Here is a 20,770-nt window from a genome sequence, read left to right as displayed (position 1 = left end):
AGTATAGGCCCCAGGGTGCCTCCCTGGCCATCCACCTAGGGGCTTCTGACCCCAGCTAGCTACCCAGGGGTCCACATCTCTCCCAGGACCTGCAGTATAGGCCCCATGGTGCCCCCTGACCCTCCACTTATGGGCCTCTGAACCCAGCAACCTACCCAGGGGTCCACCTCTCTCTCTGGACTTGCACTATAGGCCCCAGGGTTCCCCCTATCCCTTAACCTAGGGGCCTCTGACCCCAGCAAGCTACCCAGGGGTCCACCTCTCTCCCTGGACTTGCACTATAGGCCCCAAGGTGCCCCATGTCTTCCACTTAGGGGCCTGTGACCCCAGCAAGCTACCCAGGGGTCCACCTCTCTCCACTGACTTGCAGTATGGGCCCCAGGTTGCCCCCTGGCCCTCCACCTAGGGGCCTTTGACCCCAGCAAGCTACCCAGGGGTCCACCTCTCTCCCCTGACTTGCAGTATAGGCCCCAGCGTGCCCCCTGGCCCTCCACCGAGGGGTCTCTGACCCCAGCAAGCTAGCCAGGGATCCACCTCTCTCCCTGGATTTGTAGTATAGGTCCCAGGATGCCTCCTTGCCCTCCACCTAGGAACCTCTGACACCAGCAAGCAACCCAGGGGTCCACCTCTCTCCCTGGACTTGCAGTATGGGCCCAAGTGTTCCCCCTGGCCCTCCACCTAAGGGCCTCTGACCCCAGCAAGCTACCCTGGGGTCCACCTCTCTCCGTGGACTTGCAGTATGGGCCCCAGGGTGCCCCCTTCCCCTCCACCTAGAGGCCTCTGACCCCAGCAAGCTACCCAGGGCTCCATGTCTCTACCTGGACTTGCAGTCTAGGCCCCAGGGTGCCCCTTGGCCCTCCACCTAGTGGCCTCTGACCCCAGCAAGCTACCCAGGGGTCCACTTCCCATTCTGGACTTGCAGTATAGGCCCCAGGGTGCCCCCTTGCAGTCCACCTAGGGGCCTCTGACCCAAGCAAGCTACCCAGGGGTCCACCTCTCCCCTTGGACTTTCAGTATAGACCCCAGGATGCCCCCATGCCCTCCACCTAGGGGCATCTGACCCCAGCAAGCTACCCAAGGGTCCACCTCTCTCGCCTGACTTGCAGTATAGGCCCCATTGTGCCCCCCTGGCCATCCACCTAGGGGCCTCTGACCCCAGCAAGCTACCCAGGGGTCCACCTCTCTCCCAGGTCTTGCAGTATAGGCCCCATGGTGCCCTCTGACCCTCCACTTAGGGGCCTGTGACCCCAGCAAGCTACCCAAGGGTCCACCTCTCTCCCTGGACTTGCAGTATGGACCCTAGGGTGCACCCTTGCCCTCCACCTAGGGACCTCGGACCCCAGCAAGCAACCCAGGGATCCACCTCTCTCCCTGGACTTACAGTATGGGCCCAAGGGTGCGCCCTGGCTCTCCACCTAGGGGCCTCTGACCCTAGCAAGCTACCCAGGGGTCCACCTCTCTACACTGACTTGCAGTATGGGCCTCAGGGTGCCCCCTGGCCCTCCACGTAGGGGCTTCTGACCCCAGCAAGCTACCCAGGGCTGCACCTCTCTCCCTGGTCTTGCAGTATAGGCCCCAGGGTGCCCCCTTAAAGTCCACCTAGGGGCCTCTGACCAAAGCAAGCTACCCAGAGGTCCACCCCTCTCCCCTGACTTGCAGTACAGGCCCCTGGGTGCCCCATGGCCCTCCACTTAGAGGCCTCTGACCCCAGCAAGCTACCCTGGGGTCCACCTCTCTCCCTGGACTTGCACTATAGGCCCCAGGGTGCCTCTGGCCATTAACCTAGGGGCCTCTGACTCCAGCAAGCTACCCAGGGGTCCACCTCCCACTCTGGACTTGCAGTATAGGCCCCAGGGTGCCCCCTTGCAGTCCACCTAGGGGCCTCTGACCCAAGCAAGCTACCCAGGGGTCCACCTTTACCCCTGGACTTTCAGTATAGTCCCCAGGATGCCCCCATGCCCTCCACCTAGGGGCCTCTGACCCCAGCAATCTACCCAGGGGTCCACCTCTCTCCCCTGACTTGCAGTATAGGCCCCAGGGTGCCCCCCTGGCCCCTTCACCTAGGGGTCTCTGACCCTAGCAAGCTACCCAGGGGTCCACCTCTCTCCCTGGACTTGCAAAATAGGCCCCAGGGTGCCTCCTGGCCCTCCACTTTGGGGCCTCTGACCCCAGCAAGCTACTCAGGGGTCCACCTCTCCCCCTGGACTTGCAGTATAGGCCCCAGAGTGCCCCCTGGCCCTCCACCTAGGGGTCTTTGACCCCAGCAAGCTACCCAAGGGTCCACCTCTCTCCCTGGACTTGCAGTATAGGCCACAGGGTGCCCCCTTGCCCTCCACCTAGGGGCCTCTGACCCCAGCAAGCTACCCAGGGGTCCACCTCTCTACATTGACTTGCAGTATGGGCCCCAGGGTGCCCCCTGGCCCTCCACTTAGGGGCTTCTGACCCCAGCAAGCTACCCAGGGCTGCACATCTCTCCCTGGACTTGCAGTATAGGCCCTAGGGTGCCCCCTTAAAGTCCACCTAGGGGCCTCTGACCAAAGCAAGCTACCCAGAGGTCCATCCCTCTCCCCTGACTTGCAGTATAGGCCCCTGGGTGCCCCATGGCCCTCCACTTAGAGGCCTCTGACCCCAGCAAGCTACCCAGGGGTCCACCTCTCTCCCTGGACTTGCACTATAGGCCCCAGGGTGCCCCCTGGCCATCCACCTAGGGGCCTCTGACTCCAGCAAGCTACCCAGGGTTCCACCTCCCACTCTGGACTTGCAGTATATGCCCCAAGGTGCCCCCTTGCAGTCCACCTAGGGGCCTCTGACCCAAGCAAGCTACCCAGGGGTGCACCTTTCCCCCTGGACTTTCAGTATAGTCCCCAGGATGCCCCCATGCCCTCCACCTAGGGGCCTCTGACCCCAGCAAGCTACCCAGGGGTCCACCTCTCTCTCCTGACTTGCAGTATAGGCCCCAGGGTGCCCCCCTGGCCCTCCACCTAGGGGCCACTGACCCCAGCAAGCTACCCAGGGGTCCACCTCTCTCCCAGGCCTTGCAGTAAAGGCAACAGGGTGCCCCCTTGCCCTCCACCTTGGGGCCTCTGACCCCAGCAAGCTACTCAGGGGTCCACCTCCCACTCTGGACTTGCAGTATACGCTCCAGGGTGCCCCCTTGCAGTACACCTAGGGGCCTCTGACCCAAGCAAGCTACCCAGGGGTCCACCTCTTCCCCTTGACTTTCAGTACAGGCCCCAGGATGCCCCCATGCCCTCCACCTAGGGGCCTCTGACCCCAGCAAGCTACCCAAGGGTCCACCTCTCTCCCCTGACTTGCAGTATAGGCCCCAGGGTGCCCCCCTGGCCATCCACCTAGGGGCTTCTGACCCCAGCAAGCTACCCAGGGGTCCACCTCTCTCCCAGGGCTTGCAGTATATGCCCCATGGTGCCCCCTGACCCTCCACTTAGGTGCCCTTTGACCCAAGCAAGCTACCCATAGTCCATCTCTCTCCCTGGAATTGCACTATAGGCCCCAGGGTGCCCCCTGGACCTCAACCTAGAGGCTTTGACCCCAGCAAGCTACCCAGGGGTCCACCTCTCTCCCTGGACTTGCAGTATGAGCCCCAGGATGCCCCCTTGCCCTCCACCTAGGGGCCTTGGACCCCAGCAAGCTACCCAGGGGTCCACCTCTCTCCCTGGACTTACAGTATGAGCCCCAGGGTGCCTCCTTGCTATCCACCTAGAGGCCTCGGACCCCAGCAAGCAACCCAGGGGTCCACCTCTCTCCCTGGACTTGCAGTAAGGGCCCAAGGGTGCCCCCTGGCCCTCCACCTAGGGGCCTCTGACCCCAGCAAGCTACCCAGGGGTCCACCTCTCCCCCTGGACTTTCAGTATAGTCCCCAGGATGCCCCCATGCCTTCCACCTAGAGGCCTCTGACCCCAGCAAGCTAGCCAGGGGTCCACTTCTCTCCCTGGACTTGCAGTACAGGCCCCAGGAAGCCCCCATGCCCTCCACCTAGGGGCCTCTGACCCCAGCAAGCTACCCAAGGGTCCACCTCTCTCCCCTGACTTGCAGTATAGGCCCCAGGGTGCCCTCCTGGCCATCCACCTAGGGGCTTCTGACCCCAGCAAGCTACCCAGGGGTCCACCTCTCTCCCAGGGCTTGCAGTATAGGCCCCATGTTGCCCCCTGACCCTCCACTTAGGTGCCCTTTGACCCCAGCAAGCTACCCATAGTCCACCTCTCTCCCTGGAATTGCACTTTAGGCCCCAGGGTGCCCCCTGGACCTCAACCTAGAGGCTTTGACCCCAGCAAGCTACCCAGGGGTCCACCTCTCTCCCTGGACTTGCAGTATGGGCCCCAGGGTGCACCCTGGCCCTCAACCTAGGGGTCTCTGACCCAAGCAAGCTACCCAGGGGTCCACCTCTCTCCCCTGACTTGCAGTATGGGCCCCAGGGTGCCCCTTGGCCCTCCACCTAGAGGCCTCTGACCCCAGCAAGCTACCCAGGGGTCCGCCTCTCTCCCTGTACTTGCAGTATGGGCCCTAGGGTGCCCCCTTGCCCTCCACCTAGGGGCCTCTGACCCCAGCAAGCTACCCAGGGGTCCACCTCTCTCCCTGGACTTACAGTATGGGCCCAAGGGTGCCCCCTTGCTCTCCACCTAGGGGCCTCTGACCCTAGCAAGCTACCCAGGGGTCCACCTCTCTACACTGACTTGCAGTATGGGCCCCAGGGTGCCCCCTGGCCCTCCACTTAGGGGCTTCTGACCCCAGCAAGCTACCCAGGGCTGCACATCTCTCCCTGGACTTGCAGTATAGGCCCCAGGGTGCCCCCTTTAAAGTCCACCTAGGGGCCTCTGACCAAAGCAAGCTACCCAGAGGTCCACCCCTCTCCCCTGACTTGCAGTATAGGCCCCTGGGTGCCCCATGGCCCTCCACTTAGAGGCATCTGACCCCAGTAAGCTACCCAGGGGTCCACCTCTCTCCCTGGACTTGCACTATAGGCCCCAGGGTGCCCCCTGGCCATCCACCTAGGGGCCTCTGACTCCAGCAAGCTACCCAGGGGTCCACCTCCCACTCTGGACTTGCAGTATAGGCCCCAGGGTGCCCCCTTGCAGTCCACCTAGGGGCCTCTGACCCAAGCAAGCTACCCAGGGGTCCACCTTTCCCCCTGGACTTTCAGTATTGTCCCAAGGATGCCCCCATGACCTCCACCTAGGGGCCTCTGACCCCAGCAAGCTACCCAGGGGTCCACCCCTCTCCCCTGACTTGCAGTATAGGCCCCAGGGTGCCCCCCTGGCCCTCCACCTAGGGGCCACTGACCCCAGCAAGCTATCCAGGGGTCCACCTCTCTCCCAGGCCTTGCAGTAAAGGCACCAGGGTGCCCCCTTGCCCTCCACCTAGGGGCCTCTGACCCCAGTAAGCTACCCAGGGGTCCACCTCTCTCCCTGGACTTGCAGTATAGGCCCCAGGGTGCCCCCTGGCCCTCCACTTAGGGGCCTCTGACCCCAGCAAGCTACCCTGGGGTCCACCTCTCTCCGTGGACTTGCAGTATGGGCCACAGGGTGCCCCCTTGTCCTCCACCTAGGGGCCTCGGACCCCAGCAAGCAACCCAGGGGTCCACCTCTCTCCCTGGATTTGCAGTATAGGCCCCAGGGTGCCCCCTGGCCCTCCACTTAGGGGCCTCTGACCACAGCAAGCCACCCAGGGGTCCACCTCTCCCCCTGGACTTGCAGTATAGGCCCCAGGGTGCCCCTTGCCCTCAACCTAGGGGCCTCTGACCCCAGCAAGCTACCCAGGGGTCCACCTCTCTCCCCTGACTTGCAGTATAGGCCCCAGGGTGCCCCCTGGCCCTCCACTTAGAGGCCTCTGACCCCAGCAAGCTACCCAGGGGTCCACCTCTCCCCCTGGACTTTCAGTATAGGCCCCAGGATGCCCCCATGCCCTCCACCTAGGGGCCTCTGACCCCTGCAAGCTACCCAAGGGTCCACCTCTCTCCCCTGTCATGCAGTATAGGCCCCAGGGTGCCCCCCTGGCCATCCACCTAGGGGCCTCTGACCCAAGCAAGCTACCCAGGGGTCCACCTCTCCCCCTGGACTTTCAGTATAGGCCCCAGGATGCCCCCATGCCCTCCACCTAGGGGCCTCTGACCCCAGCAAGCTACCCAGGGGTCCACCTCTCTCCCTGGAATTGCACTATAGTCCCCAGGGTGCCCCCTGGCCATACACCTAGGGGCCTCTGACCCCAGCAAGCTACCCAGGGGTCCACCTCCCACTCTGGACTTATAGTATAGGCACCAGGGTGCCCCCTTGCAGTCCACCTAGGGGCCTCTGAACCAAGCAAGCTACCCAGGGGTCCACCTCTCCCCCTGGACTTTCAGTATAGTCCCCAGGATGCCCCCATGCCCTCCACCTAGAGGCCTCTGACCCCAGCAAGCTAGCCAGGGGTCCACTTCTCTCCCTGGACTTGCAGTATAGGCCCCAGGAAGCCCCCTGGCCTTCCACCTAGGGGCCTGCCCTCCACCTAGGGGCCTCTGACCCCAGCAAGCAACCCAGGGGTCCACCTCCTACTCTGGACTTGCAGTATAGGCCCCATGGTGCTCCCATGCCCTCCACCTAGGGGCCTCTGACCCCAGCAAGCTACCCAGGGGTCCACCTCTCTCCCTGGACTTGCACTATAGGCCCCAAGGTGCTCCCTGGCCCTCAACCTAGGGGCCTCTGACCCCAGCAAGCTACCCAGGAGTCCATCTCTCTCCCCTGACTTGCAGTATAGGCCCCAGGGTGCCCCCCGGGCCTCCACTTAAAGGCCTCTGACCCCAGCAAGCTACCCAGGGGTCCACCTCTCTCCCTGGACTTGCACTATAGGCTCCAGAGTGCCGACTTGCCCTCTACCTAGGGGCCTCTGACCCCAGCAAGCTACCCAGGGGTCCACCTCTCTCCCTGGACTTGCAGTATGAGCCCCAGGGTGCCCCCTTGCTATCCACCTAGGGGTCTCGGACCCCAGCAAGCATCCCAGGGGTCCACCTCTCTCCCTGGACTTGCAGTATGGGCCCAAGAGTGCCCCCTGACCCTCCACCTAGGGGCCTCTGACCCCAGTTAGCTACCCAGGGGTCCACCTCTCTCCCCTGACTTGCAATATGGGCCACAGGGTGCCCCCTGGCCCCTTTACCTAGGGTCCTCTGACCCCAGCAAGCTACCCAGGGGTCCACCTCTCTCCCTGGACTTGCACTATAGGCCCCAGGGTGCCCCCTGGCCATCCACCTAGGGGCCTCTGACCCCAGCAAGCTACCCAGGGGTCCACCTCCCACTCTGGACTTGCAGTATAGGCCCCAGGGTGCCCCCATGTCCTCCACCTAGGGGCCTCTGACCCCAGCAAGCTACCCAAGGGTCCACCTCTCTCCCCTGACTTGCAGTATAGGCCCCAGGGTAACCCCCTGGCCATCCACCTAGGGGCCTCTGACCCAAGGAAGCTACCCAGGGGTCCACCTCTCTCCCTGGACTTGCAGTATGAGCCCCAGGGTGCCCCCTTGCTGACCACCTAGGGGCCTCGGACCCCAGCAAGCATCCCAGGGGTCCACCTCTCTCCCTGGACTTGCAGTATGGGCCCAAGAGTGCCCCCCGGCCCTCCACCTAGGGGCCTCTGACCCCAGTTAGCTACCCAGGGGTCCACCTCTCTCCCCTGACTTGCAATGTGGGCCACAGGGTGCCCCCTGGCCCCTTCACCTAGGGTCCTCTGACCCCAGCAAGCTACCCAGGGGTCCAAATCTCTCCCTGGACTTGCAGTATGAGCCCCAGGGTGCCCCCTTGCTATCCACCTAGGGACTTCTGACCCCAGCAAGCTACCCAGGGGTCCACCTCTCTCCCTGGACTTGCACTATAGGCCCCAGGGTGCCCCCTGACCATCCACCTAGGGGCCTCTGACCCCAGCAAGCTACCCAGGGGTCCACCTCCCACTCTGGACTTGCAGTAGAGGCCCCAGGGTGCCCCCATGTCCTCCACCTAGGGGCCTCTGACCCCAGCAAGCTACCCAAGGGTCCACCTCTCTCCCCTGACTTGCAGTATAGGCCCCAGGGTAACCCCCTGGCCATCCACCTAGGGGCCTCTGACCCAAGGAAGCTACCCAGGGATCCACCTCTCTCCCCTGACTTGCAGTATGGGCCCAAGGGTGCCCCCTGGCCCCTTCACCTAGGGGTCTCTGACCCTAGCAAGCTACCCAGGGGTCCATGTCTCTACCTTGACTTGTAGTATAGGCCCCAGGGTGGCCCTTGGCTCTCCACCTAGGGGCCTTTGACCCCAGCAAGCTACCCAGGGTCCACCTCTCTCCCTGGACTTGCAGTATGGGCCCCAGGGTGCCCCCTTGTCCTCCACCTTGGGGCCTCGGACCCCAGCAAGCAACCCAGGGGTCCACCTCTCTAGCTGGACTTGCAGTATGAGCCCCAGGGTGCCCCCTTGCTATCCACCTAGGGACTTCTGACCCCAGCAAGCTACCCAGGGGTCCACCTCTCTCCCTGGACTTGCAGTATGGGCCCAAGAGTGCCCCCTGGCCCTCCACCTAGGGGCCTCTGACCCCAGTTAGCTACCCAAGGGTCCACCTCTCTCCCCTGACTTGCAATATGGGCCACAGGGTGCCCCCTGGCCCCTTCACCTAGGGTCCTCTGACCCCAGCAAGCTACCCAGGGGTCCAAATCTCTCCCAGGACTTGCAGTATGAGCCCCAGGGTGCCCCCTTGCTATCCACCTAGGGACTTCTGACCCCAGCAAGCTACCCAGGGGTCCACCTCTCTCCCTGGACTTGCACTATAGGCCCCAGGGTGCCCCCTGGCCATCCACCTAGGGGCCTCTGACCCCAGCAAGCTACCCAGGGGTCCACCACCCACTCTGGACTTGCAGTATAGGCCGCAGGGTGCCCCCATGTCCTCCACCTAGGGGCCTCTGACCCAAGCAAGCTACCCAGGGGTCCACCTTTCCCCTTGGACTTTCAGTATAGTCCCCAGGATGCCCCCATGCCCTCCACCTAGGGGCCTCTGACCCCAGCAAGCTACCCAGGGGTCCACCACTCTCCCTTGACTTGCAGTATAGGCCCCAGGGTGCCCCCTGGCCCTCCACTTAGGGGCCTCTGACCCCAGCAAGCTACCCTGGGGTCCACCTCTCTCCGTGGACTTGCAGTATGGGCCACAGGGTGCCCCCTTGTCCTCCACCTAGGGGCCTCGGACCCCAGCAAGCAACCCAGGGGTTCACCTCTCTCCCTGGATTTGCAGTATAGGCCCCAGGGTGCCCCCTGGCCCTCCACTTAGGGGCCTCTGACCACAGCAAGCCACCCAGGGGTCCACCTCTCCCCCTGGACTTGCAGTATAGGCCCCAGGGTGCCCCTTGCCCTCAACCTAGGGGCCTCTGACCCCAGCAAGCTACCCAGGGGTCCACCTCTCTCCCCTGACTTGCAGTATAGGCCCCAGGGTGCCCCCTGGCCCTCCACTTAGAGGCCTCTGACCCCAGCAAGCTACCCAGGGGTCCACCTCTCCCCCTGGACTTTCAGTATAGCCCCCAGGATGCCCCCATGCCCTCCACCTAGGGGCCTCTGACCCCTGCAAGCTACCCAAGGGTCCACCTCTCTCCCCTGTCATGCAGTATAGGCCCCAGGGTGCCCCCCTGGCCATCCACCTAGGGGCCTCTGACCCAAGCAAGCTACCCAGGGGTCCACCTCTCCCCCTGGACTTTCAGTATAGGCCCCAGGATGCCCCCATGCCCTCCACCTAGGGGCCTCTGACCCCAGCAAGCTACCCAGGGGTCCACCTCCATCCCCTGACTTGCAGTACAGGCCCCAGGGTGCCCCCTGGCCCTCCACTTTGAGGTCTCTGACCCCAGCAAGCTACCCAGGGGTCCACCTCTCTCCCTGGAATTGCACTATAGTCCCCAGGGTGCCCCCTGGCCATACACCTAGGGGCCTCTGACCCCAGCAAGCTACCCAGGGGTCCACCTCCCACTCTGGACTTATAGTATAGGCACCAGGGTGCCCCCTTGCAGTCCACCTAGGGGCCTCTGAACCAAGCAAGCTACCCAGGGGTCCACCTCTCCCCCTGGACTTTCAGTATAGTCCCTAGGATGCCCCCATGCCCTCCACCTAGAGGCCTCTGACCCCAGCAAGCTAGCCAGGGGTCCACTTCTCTCCCTGGACTTGCAGTATAGGCCCCAGGAAGCCCCCTGGCCTTCCACCTAGGGGCCTGCCCTCCACCTAGGGGCCTCTGACCCCAGCAAGCAACCCAGGGGTCCACCTCCTACTCTGGACTTGCAGTATAGGCCCCATGGTGCTCCCATGCCCTCCACCTAGGGGCCTCTGACCCCAGCAAGCTACCCAGGGGTCCACCTCTCTCCCTGGACTTGCACTATAGGCCCCAAGGTGCCCCCTGGCCCTCAACCTAGGGGCCTCTGACCCCAGCAAGCTACCCAGGAGTCCACCTCTCTCCCCTGACTTGCAGTATAGGCCCCAGGGTGCCCCCTGGGCCTCCACTTAAAGGCCTCTGACCCCAGCAAGCTACCCAGGGGTCCACCTCTCTCCCTGGACTTGCACTATAGGCTCCAGAGTGCCGACTTGCCCTCTACCTAGGGGCCTCTGACCCCAGCAAGCTACCCAGGGGTCCACCTCTCTCCCTGGACTTGCAGTATGAGCCCCAGGGTGCCCCCTTGCTATCCACCTAGGGGTCTCGGACCCCAGCAAGCATCCCAGGGGTCCACCTCTCTCCCTGGACTTGCAGTATGGGCCCAAGAGTGCCCCCTGGCCCTCCACCTAGGGGCCTCTGACCCCAGTTAGCTACCCAGGGGTCCACCTCTCTCCCCTGACTTGCAATATGGGCCACAGGGTGCCCCCTGGCCCCTTCACCTAGGGTCCTCTGACCCCAGCAAGCTACCCAGGGGTCCAAATCTCTCCCTGGACTTGCAGTATGAGCCCCGGGGTGCCCCCTTGCTATCCACCTAGGGACTTCTGACCCCAGCAAGCTACCCAGGGGTCCACCTCTCTCCCTGGACTTGCACTATAGGCCCCAGGGTGCCCCCTGGCCATCCACCTAGGGGCCTCTGACCCCAGCAAGCTACCCAGGGGTCCACCTCCCACTCTGGACTTGCAGTATAGGCCCCAGGGTGCCCCCATGTCCTCCACCTAGGGGCCTCTGACCCCAGCAAGCTACCCAAGGGTCCACCTCTCTCCCCTGACTTGCAGTATAGGCCCCAGGGTAACCCCCTGGCCATCCACCTAGGGGCCTCTGACCCAAGGAAGCTACCCAGGGGTCCACCTCTCTCCCTGGACTTGCAGTATGAGCCCCAGGGTGCCCCCTTGCTATCCACCTAGGGGCCTCGGACCCCAGCAAGCATCCCAGGGGTCCACCTCTCTCCCTGGACTTGCAGTATGGGCCCAAGAGTGCCCCCTGGCCCTCCACCTAGGGGCCTCTGACCCCAGTTATCTACCCAGGGGTCCACCTCTCTCCCCTGACTTGCAATGTGGGCCACAGGGTGCCCCCTGGCCCCTTCACCTAGGGTCCTCTGACCCCAGCAAGCTACCCAGGGGTCCAAATCTCTTCCTGGACTTGCAGTATGAGCCCCAGGGTGCCCCCTTGCTATCCACCTAGGGACTTCTGACCCCAGCAAGCTACCCAGGGGTCCACCTCTCTCCCTGGACTTGCACTATAGTCCCCAGGGTGCCCCCTGGCCATCCACCTAGGGGCCTCTGACCCCAGCAAGCTACCCAGGGGTCCACCTCCCACTCTGGACTTGCAATATAGGCCCCAGGGTGCCCCCATGTCCTCCACCTAGGGGCCTCTGACCCCAGCAAGCTACCCAAGGGTCCACCTCTCTCCCCTGACTTGCAGTATAGGCCCCAGGGTAACCCCCTGGCCATCCACCTAGGGGCCTCTGACCCAAGGAAGCTACCCAGGGATCCACCTCTCTCCCCTGACTTGCAGTATGGGCCCAAGGGTGCCCCCCTGGCCCCTTCACCTAGGGGTCTCTGACCCTAGCAAGCTACCCAGGGGTCCATGTCTCTACCTTGACTTGTAGTATAGGCCCCAGGGTGGCCCTTGGCTCTCCACCTAGGGGCCTTTGACCCCAGCAAGCTACCCAGGGTCCACCTCTCTCCCTGGACTTGCAGTATGGGCCCCAGGGTGCCCCCTTGTCCTCCACCTTGGGGCCTCGGACCCCAGCAAGCAACCCAGGGGTCCACCTCTCTGCCTGGACTTGCAGTATGAGCCCCAGGGTGCCCCCTTGCTATCCACCTAGGGACTTCTGACCCCAGCAAGCTACCCAGGGGTCCACCTCTCTCCCTGGACTTGCACTATAGGCCCCAGGGTGCCCCCTGGCCATCCACCTAGGGGCCTCTGACCCCAGCAAGCTACCCAGGGGTCCACCTCCCACTCTGGACTTGCAGTATAGGCCCCAGGGTGCCCCCATGTCCTCCACCTAGGGGCCTCTGACCCCAGCAAGCTACCCAAGGGTCCACCTCTCTCCCCTGACTTGCAGTATAGGCCCCAGGGTAACCCCCTGGCCATCCACCTAGGGGCCTCTGACCCAAGGAAGCTACCCAGGGATCCACCTCTCTCCCCTGACTTGCAGTATGGGCCCAAGGGTGCCCCCCTGGCCCCTTCACCTAGGGGTCTCTGACCCTAGCAAGCTACCCAGGGGTCCATGTCTCTACCTTGACTTGTAGTATAGGCCCCAGGGTGGCCCTTGGCTCTCCAACTAGGGGCCTCTGACCCCAGCAAGCTACCCAGGGTCCACCTCTCTCCCTGGACTTGCAGTATGGGCCCCAGGGTGCCCCCTTGTCCTCCACCTTGGGGCCTCGGACCCCAGCAAGCAACCCAGGGGTCCACCTCTCTGCCTGGACTTGCAGTATAGGCCCCAGGGTGCCCCTTTGCCTTCCACCTAGGATCTCTGACCCCAGCAAGCTACCCAGGGGTCCACCTCTCTCCCTGGACTTGCAGTATGAGCCCCAGGATGCCCCCTTGCCCTCCACCTAGGGGCCTTGGACCCCAGCAAGCTACCCAGGGGTCCACCTCTCTCCCTGGACTTGCAGTATGAGCCCCAGGGTGCCTCCTTGCTATCCACCTAGGGGCCTCGGACCCCAGCAAGCAACCCAGGGGTCCACCTCTCTCCCTGGACTTGCAGTAAGGGCCCAAGGGTGCCCCCTGGCCCTCCACCTAGGGGCCTCTGACCCCAGCAAGCTACCCAGGGGTCCACCTCTCTCCCCTGACTTGCAGTATGGGCTCCAGGGTGCCCCCTGGCCCCTTCACCTAGGGGCCTCTGACCTTAGCAAGCTACCCAGGGGTCCATGTCTCTACCTGGACCTGCAGTATAGGCCCCAGGGTGGCCCTTGGCTCTCCACCTAAGGGCCTCTGACCCCAGCAAGCTACCCAGGGGTCCACCTCCCACTCTGGACTTGCAGTATAGGCCCCAGAGTGCCTCCTTGCAGTCCACTTAGGGGCCTCTGACCCAAGCAAGCTACCCAGGGGTCCACCTCTCCCCCTAGACATTCAGTATACGCCCCAGGATGCCCCCATGCCCTCCACCTAGGGGCCTCTGACCCCAGCAAGCTACCCAGGGGTCCACCTATTCCCCTGGACAAGCAGTACAGGCCGCAGGATGCCCCCATGTCCTCCACCTAGGGGCCTCTGACCCCAGCAAGCTACCCAGGGGTCCACCTCTCCCCCTGGACTTGCAGTACAGGCCCCAGGATGCCCCCATGTCCTCCACCTAGGGGCCTCTGACACAAGCAAGCTACCCAGGGGTCCATGTTCCAATCTGGACTTGCAGTATAGGCCCCAGGGTGCCCCCTTGCAGTCAACCTAGGGGCCTCTGACACAAGCAAGCTACCCAGGGGTACACTTATCCTCCTCGACTTGCTTTAAAGGCCCCAGTGTGCCTACATGTCCTCCACCTAGGGGCCTTTGACCCCAGTAAGCTACCCAGGGGTCCACCTCCCACTCTTGACTTGCAGTATAGGCCCCAGGGTGCCCCTTTGCAGTCCACCTAGGGGCCTCTGACCCAAGCAAGCTACCCAGGGGTCCACCTTTCCCCCTGGACTTTCAGTATAGTCCCCAGGATGCCCCCATGCCCTCCACCTAGGGGCCTCTGACCCCAGCAAGCTACCCAGGGGTCCACCCCTCTCCCCTGACTTGCAGTATAGGCCCCAGGGTGCCCCCCTGGCCCTCCACCTAGGGGCCACTGACCCCAGAAAGCTATCCAGGGGTCCACCTCTCTCCCAGGCCTTGCAGTAAAGGCACCAGGGTGCCCCCTTGCCCTCCACCTAGGGGCCTATGACCCCAGTAAGCTACCCAGGGGTCCACCTCTCTCCCTGGACTTGCAGTATAGGCCCCAGGGTGCCCCCTGGCCCTCCACTTAGGGGCCTCTGACCCCAGCAAGCTACCCTGGGGTCCACCTCTCTCCGTGGACTTGCAGTATGGGCCACAGGGTGCCCCCTTGTCCTCCACCTAGGGGCCTCGGACCCCAGCAAGCAACCCAGGGGTCCACCTCTCTCCCTGTATTTGCAGTACAGGCCCCAGGATGCCCCCATGTCCTCCACCTAGGGGCCTCTGACACAAGCAAGCTACCCAGGGGTCCATGTTCCAATCTGGACTTGCAGTATAGGCCCCAGGGTGCCCCCTTGCAGTCAACCTAGGGGCCTCTGACACAAGCAAGCTACCCAGGGGTACACTTATCCTCCTCGACTTGCTTTAAAGGCCCCAGTGTGCCTACATGTCCTCCACCTAGGGGCCTTTGACCCCAGTAAGCTACCCAGGGGTCCACCTCCCACTCTTGACTTGCAGTATAGGCCCCAGGGTGCCCCTTTGCAGTCCACCTAGGGGCCTCTGACCCAAGCAAGCTACCCAGGGGTCCACCTTTCCCCCTGGACTTTCAGTATAGTCCCCAGGATGCCCCCATGCCCTCCACCTAGGGGCCTCTGACCCCAGCAAGCTACCCAGGGGTCCACCCCTCTCCCCTGACTTGCAGTATAGGCCCCAGGGTGCCCCCCTGGCCCTCCACCTAGGGGCCACTGACCCCAGAAAGCTATCCAGGGGTCCACCTCTCTCCCAGGCCTTGCAGTAAAGGCACCAGGGTGGCCCCTTGCCCTCCACCTAGGGGCCTATGACCCCAGTAAGCTACCCAGGGGTCCACCTCTCTCCCTGGACTTGCAGTATAGGCCCCAGGGTGCCCCCTGGCCCTCCACTTAGGGACCTCTGACCCCAGCAAGCTACCCTGGGGTCCACCTCTCTCCGTGGACTTGCAGTATGGGCCACAGGGTGCCCCCTTGTCCTCCACCTAGGGGCCTCGGACCCCAGCAAGCAACCCAGGGGTCCACCTCTCTCCCTGTATTTGCAGTATAGGCCCCAGGGTGCCCCCTGGCCCTCCACTTAGGGGCCTCTGACCACAGCAAGCCACCCAGGGGTCCACCTCTCCCCCTGGACTTGCAGTATAGGCCCCAGGGTGCCCCTTGCCCTCAACCTAGGGGCCTCTGACCCCAGCAAGCTACCCAGGGGTCCACCTCTCTCCCCTGACTTGCAGTATAGGCCCCAGGGTGCCCCCTGACCCTCCACTTAGAGGCCTCTGATCCCAGCAAGCTACCCAGGGGTCCACCTCTCCCCCTGGACTTTCAGTATAGGAACCAGGATGCCCCCATGCCCTCCACCTAGGGGCATCTGACCCCTGCAAGCTACCCAAGGGTCCACCTCTCTCCCCTGTCATGCAGTATAGGCCCCAGGGTGCCCCCCTGGCCATCCACCTAGGGGCCTCTGACCCAAGCAAGCTACCCAGGGGTCCACCTCTCCCCCTGGACTTTCAGTATAGGCCCCAGGATGACCCATGCCCTCAACCTAGGGGCCTCTGACCCCAGCAAGCTACCCAGGGGTCCACCTCTCTCCCCTGACTTGCAGTACAGGCCCCAGGGTGCCCCCTGGCCCTGCACTTTGAGGTCTCTGACCCCAGCAAGCTACCCAGGGGTCCACCTCTCTCCCTGGAATTGCACTATAGTCCCCAGGGTGCCCCCTGGCCATACACCTAGGGGCCTCTGACCCCAGCAAGCTACCCAGGGGTCCACCTCCCACTCTGGACTTATAGTATAGGCCCCAGGGTGCCCCCTTGCAGTCCACCTAGGGGCCTCTGAACCAAGCAAGCTACCCAGGGGTCCACCTCTCCCCCTGGACTTTCAGTATAGTCCCCAGGATGCCCCCATGCCCTCCACCTAGGGGCCTCTGACCCAAGCAAGCTACCCAGGGGTCCACCTTTCCCCCTGGACTTTCAGTATAGTCCCCAGGATGCCCCCATGCCCTCCACCTAGGGGCCTCTGACCCCAGCAAGCTACCCAGGGGTCCACCCCTCTCCCCTGACTTGCAGTATAGGCCCCAGGGTGCCCCCCTGGCCCTCCACCTAGGGGCCACTGACCCCAGCAAGCTATCCAGGGGTCCACCTCTCTCCCAGGCCTTGCAGTAAAGGCACCAGGGTGCCCCCTTGCCCTCCACCTAGGGGCCTCTGACCCCAGTAAGCTACCCAGGGGTCCACCTCTCTCCCTGGGCTTGGAGTATAGGCCCCCGGGTGCCCCCTGGCCCTCCACTTAGGGGCCTCTGACCCCAGCAAGCTAGGCTGGGGTCCACCTCTCTCCGTGGACTTGCAGTATGGGCCACAGGGTGCCCCCTTGTCCTCCACCTAGGGGCCTCGGACCCCAGCAAGCAACCCAGGGGTCCACCTCTCTCCCTGGATTTGCAGTATAGGCCCCAGGGTGCCCCCTGGCCCTCCACTTAGGGGCCTCTGACCACAGCAAGCCACCCAGGGGTCCACCTCTCCCCCTGGACTTGCAGTATAGGCCCCAGGGTGCCCCTTGCCCTCAACCTAGGGGCCTCTGACCCCAGCAAGCTACCCAGGGGTCCACCTCTCTCCCCTGACTTGCAGTATAGGCCCCAGGGTGCCCCCTGACCCTCCACTTAGAGGCCTCTGACCCCAGCAAGCTACCCCGGGGTCCACCTCTCCCCCTGGACTTTCAGTATAGGCCCCAGGATGCCCCCATGCCCTCCACCTAGGGGCCTCTGACCCCTGCAAGCTACCCAAGGGTCCAGCTCTCTCCCCTGTCATGCAGTATAGGCCCCAGGGTGCCCCCCTGGCCATCCACCTAGGGGCCTCTGACCCAAGCAAGCTACCCAGGGGTCCACCTCTCCCCCTGGACTTTCAGTATAGGCCCCAGGATGCCCCCATGCCCTCAACCTAGGGGCCTCTGACCCCAGCAAGCTACCCAGGGGTCCACCTCTCTCCCCTGACTTGCAGTACAGGCCCCAGGGTGCCCCCTGGCCCTGCACTTTGAGGTCTCTGACCCCAGCAAGCTACCCAGGGGTCCACCTCTCTCCCTGGAATTGCACTATAGTCCCCAGGGTGCCCCCTGGCCATACACCTAGGGGCCTCTGACCCCAGCAAGCTACCCAGGGGTCCACCTCCCACTCTGGACTTATAGTATAGGCCCCAGGGTGCCCCCTTGCAGTCCACCTAGGGGCCTCTGAACCAAGCAAGCTACCCAGGGGTACACCTCTCCCCCTGGACTTTCAGTATAGTCCCCAGGATGCCCCCATGCCCTCCACCTAGAGGCCTCTGACCCCAGCAAGCTAGCCAGGGGTCCACTTCTCTCCCTGGACTTGCACTATAGGCCCCAGGAAGCCCCCTGGCCTTCCACCTAGGGGCCTGCCCTCCACCTAGGGGCCTCTGACCCCAGCAAGCAACCCAGGGGTCCACCTCCTACTCTGGACTTGCAGTATAGGCCCCATGGTGCTCCCATGCCCTCCACCTAGGGGCCTCTGACCCCAGCAAGCTACCCAGGGGTCCACCTCTCTCCCTGGACTTGCACTATATTCCCCAAGGTGCCCCCTGGCCCTCAACCTAGGGGCCTCTGACCTCAGCAAGCTACCCAGGAGTCCACCTCTCTCCCCTGACTTGCAGTATAGGCCCCAGGGTGCCCCCTGGGCCTCCACTTAAAGGCCTCTGACCCCAGCAAGCTACCCAGGGGTCCACCTCTCTCCCTGGACTTTCACTATAGGCTCCAGAGTGCCGACTTGCCCTCTACCTAGGGGCCTCTGACCCCAGCAAGCTACCCAGGGGTCCACCTCTCTCCCTGGACTTGCAGTATGAGCCCCAGGGTGCCCCCTTGCTATCCACCTAGGGGCCTCGGACCCCAGCAAGCATCCCAGGGGTCCACCTCTCTCCCTGGACTTGCAGTATGGGCCCAAGAGTGCCCCCTGGCCCTCCATCTAGGGGCCTCTGACCCCAGTTAGCTACCCAGGGGTCCACCTCTCTCCCCTGACTTGCAATATGGGCCACAGGGTGCCCCCTGGCCCCTTCACCTAGGGTCCTCTGACCCCAGCAAGCTACCCAGGGGTCCAAATCTCTCCCTGGATTTGCAGTATGAGCCCCAGGGTGCCCCCTTGCTATCCACCTAGGGACTTCTGACCCCAGCAAGCTACCCAGGGGTCCACCTCTCTCCCTGGACTTGCACTATAGGCCCCAGGGTGCCCCCTGGCCATCCACCTAGGGGCCTCTGATCCCAGCAAGCTACCCAGGGGTCCACCTCCCACTCTGGACTTGCAGTATAGGCCCCAGGGTGCCCCCATGTCCTCCACCTAGGGGCCTCTGACCCCAGCAAGCTACCCAAGGGTCCACCTCTCTCCCCTGACTTGCAGTATAGGCCCCAGGGTAACCCCCTGGCCATCCACCTAGGGGCCTCTGACCCAAGGAAGCTACCCAGGGATCCACCTCTCTCCCCTGACTTGCAGTATGGGCCCAAGGGTGCCCCCTTGTCCTTTCACCTAGTTGTCTCTGACCCTAGCAAGCTACCCAGTGGTCCATGTCTCTACCTTGACTTGTAGTATAGGCCCCAGGGTGGCCCTTGGCTCTCCACCTAGGTGCCTCTGACCCCAGCAAGCTACCCAGGGTCCACCTCTCTCCCTGGACTTGCAGTATGGGCCCCAGGGTGCCCCCTTGTCCTCCACCTTGGGGCCTCGGACCCCAGCAAGCAACCCAGGGGTCCACCTCTCTGCCTGGACTTGCAGTATGAGCCCCAGGGTGCCCCCTTGCTATCCACCTAGGGACTTCTGACCCCAGCAAGCTAGCCAGGGGTCCACTTCTCTCCCTGGACTTGCACTATAGGCCCCAGGAAGCCCCCTGGCCTTCCACCTAGGGGCCTGCCCTCCACCTAGGGGCCTCTGACCCCAGCAAGCAACCCAGGGGTCCACCTCCTACTCTGGACTTGCAGTATAGGCCCCATGGTGCTCCCATGCCCTCCACCTAGGGGCCTCTGACCCCAGCAAGCTACCCAGGGGTCCACCTCTCTCCCTGGACTTGCACTATATTCCCCAAGGTGCCCCCTGGCCCTCAACCTAGGGGCCTCTGACCTCAGCAAGCTACCCAGGAGTCCACCTCTCTCCCCTGACTTGCAGTATAGGCCCCAGGGTGCCCCCTGGGCCTCCACTTAAAGGCCTCTGACCCCAGCAAGCTACCCAGGGGTCCACCTCTCTCCCTGGACTTGCACTATAGGCTCCAGAGTGCCAACTTGCCCTCTACCTAGGGGCCTCTGACCCCAGCAAGCTACCCAGGGGTCCACCTCTCTCCCTGGACTTGCAGTATGAGCCCCAGGGTGCCCCCTTGCTATCCACCTAGGGGCCTCGGACCCCAGCAAGCATCCCAGGGGTCCACCTCTCTCCCTGGACTTGCAGTATGGGCCCAAGAGTGCCCCCTGGCCCTCCACCTAGGGGCCTCTGACCCCAGTTAGCTACCCAGGGGTCCACCTCTCTCCCCTGACTTGCAATATGGGCCACAGGGTGCCCCCTGGCCCCTTCACCTAGGGTCCTCTGACCCCAGCAAGCTACCCAGGGGTCCAAATCTCTCCCTGGATTTGCAGTATGAGCCCCAGGGTGCCCCCTTGCTATCCACCTAGGGACTTCTGACCCCAGCAAGCTACCCAGGGGTCCACCTCTCTCCCTGGACTTGCACTATAGGCCCCAGGGTGCCCCCTGGCCATCCACCTAGGGGCCTCTGATCCCAGCAAGCTACCCAGGGGTCCACCTCCCACTCTGGACTTGCAGTATAGGCCCCAGGGTGCCCCCATGTCCTCCACCTAGGGGCCTCTGACCCCAGCAAGCTACCCAAGGGTCCACCTCTCTCCCCTGACTTGCAGTATAGGCCCCAGGGTAACCCCCTGGCCATCCACCTAGGGGCCTCTGACCCAAGGAAGCTACCCAGGGATCCACCTCTCTCCCCTGACTTGCAGTATGGGCCCAAGGGTGCCCCCTGGTCCTTTCACCTAGGGGTCTCTGACCCTAGCAAGCTACCCAGGGGTCCATGTCTCTACCTTGACTTGTAGTATAGGCCCCAGGGTGGCCCTTGGCTCTCCACCTAGGTGCCTCTGACCCCAGCAAGCTACCCAGGGTCCACCTCTCTCCCTGGACTTGCAGTATGGGCCCCAGGGTGCCCCCTTGTCCTCCACCTTGGGGCCTCGGACCCCAGCAAGCAACCCAGGGGTCCACCTCTCTGCGTGGACTTGCAGTATGAGCCCCAGGGTGCCCCCTTGCTATCCACCTAGGGACTTCTGACCCCAGCAAGCTACCCAGGGCTCCACCTCTCTCCCTGGACTTGCACTATAGGCCCCAGGGTGCCCCCTGGCCATCCACCTAGGGGCCTCTGACCCCAGCAAGCTACCCAGGGGTCCACCTCTCTCCCTGGACTTGCAGTATGAGCCCCAGGGTGCCCCCTTGCTATCCACCTAGGGGCCTCGGACCCCAGCAAGCATCC

This window comes from Danio rerio, chromosome 15, assembly GCF_052040795.2.
Source record: "Danio rerio strain M-AB ecotype USA chromosome 15, GRCz13ab, whole genome shotgun sequence".
Lineage (NCBI taxonomy): Eukaryota > Metazoa > Chordata > Actinopteri > Cypriniformes > Danionidae > Danio > Danio rerio.
The sequence above is the reverse complement of the archived record's forward strand: the minus strand, read 5'-3'. Positions refer to the sequence as shown.